The sequence below is a fragment of the Arachis stenosperma genome, chromosome 10, assembly GCF_014773155.1.
Source record: "Arachis stenosperma cultivar V10309 chromosome 10, arast.V10309.gnm1.PFL2, whole genome shotgun sequence".
In the NCBI taxonomy this organism is placed as follows: domain Eukaryota; kingdom Viridiplantae; phylum Streptophyta; class Magnoliopsida; order Fabales; family Fabaceae; genus Arachis; species Arachis stenosperma.
In genome coordinates this window covers 69,733,197-69,734,414 of record NC_080386.1, presented here as the reverse complement: position 1 = coordinate 69,734,414, position 1,218 = coordinate 69,733,197, and the positions used below count along the sequence as shown (strand labels likewise).

At 36.9% G+C, this 1,218-nt stretch overlaps 1 non-coding gene across 1 annotated transcript; it reads left to right on the top strand.

The window, feature by feature from the left end:
- The first annotated feature begins 213 nt into the window (after positions 1-213).
- On the top strand, positions 214-317 carry LOC130958902 (small nucleolar RNA R71). The gene has a single exon (XR_009078004.1). It is a non-coding gene; the product is annotated as a small nucleolar RNA R71 (small nucleolar RNA).
- Positions 318-1,218: the final 901 nt, after the last annotated feature.

The window sequence follows — 1,218 nt, the reverse complement described above, 5'->3', positions numbered from 1 at the left end:
AGAACTCCTTTCTTCTGAGGTATCCCATTGTTCACAGAGTTCCTCTCAGAAGTGTACATGAACTGGTTATTTGCAACCATGTCAATGAGTTCTTGAGCCTCTTCAGGCGTTTTCTTCAGGTGAATAGATCCACCTGCAGAATGGTCCAATGACATTTTCGAAAATTCAGAGAGACCATAATAGAATATATCTAATATGGTCCACTCTGAAAACATGTCAGATGGACATCTTTTGGTCAGCTGCTTGTATCTTTCCCAAGCTTCATAGAGGGATTCACCATCTTTTTGTTTGAAAGTTTGAACATCCACTCTCAGCTTGCTCAGCTTTTGAGGAGGAAAGAATTTGTCCAAGAAGGCAGTGACCAGCTTATCCCATGAGTCCAGGCTATCCTTGGGTTGTGAATCCAACCATATTCTAGCTCTGTCTCTTACAGCAAAAGGAAAAAGCATGAGTCTGTAAACTTCAGGATCAACTCCATTCGTCTTTACAGTCTCACAGATCTGCAAGAACTCAATTAAAAACTGGTAAGGATCTTCAGATGGAAGTCCATAAAACTTGCAGTTTTGTTGCATTAAAGCAACTAGTTGAGGCTTAAGCTCAAAGTTGTTGGCTCCAATGGCAGGAATGGGGGTGCTTCTTCCATCAAACTTGGACGTTGGCTTTGTGAAGTCACCAAGCATTCTCCTTGCATTATTATTATTTTCGGCTGCCATCTCCTTCTCTTGTTCTAATGTTTCTGAAAGGTTACCTTTAGAATAATTTAATTTAGCTTCTCTTAATTTCCTCTTCAGAGTCTTTTCAGGTTCTGGATCAATTTCAACAAGAGTGCCTTTATCCTTGTTCCTGCTCATATGAAAGAGAGGAAAACAAGAAAAGAAAGAGGAATCCTCTATGTCACAGTATAGAGATTCCTTTATGTTAGTAGAAAAAGAAGGGGTAGAAGAATGAAGAGGGAGATTCGGATTTTTGGATGAAGAGAGGTGAAGAGAAGTGTTAGTAATTAAATAATTAAATAGAAGAAGAAAGGAGGAGGGAGATTTCGAAAATAATTTTTGAAAAGGGGTTAGTGATTTTCGAAAATTAGAGATAAAATGTAATTAAAATTAAAACATGAAACAATTAATTAATTAAAAAGAATGTTTGAAAAAGGGATGAGATATTTTCGAAAATTAGAGAGGGAAAAGTAGTTAGGTGGTTTTGAAAAAGATAAGAAACAAA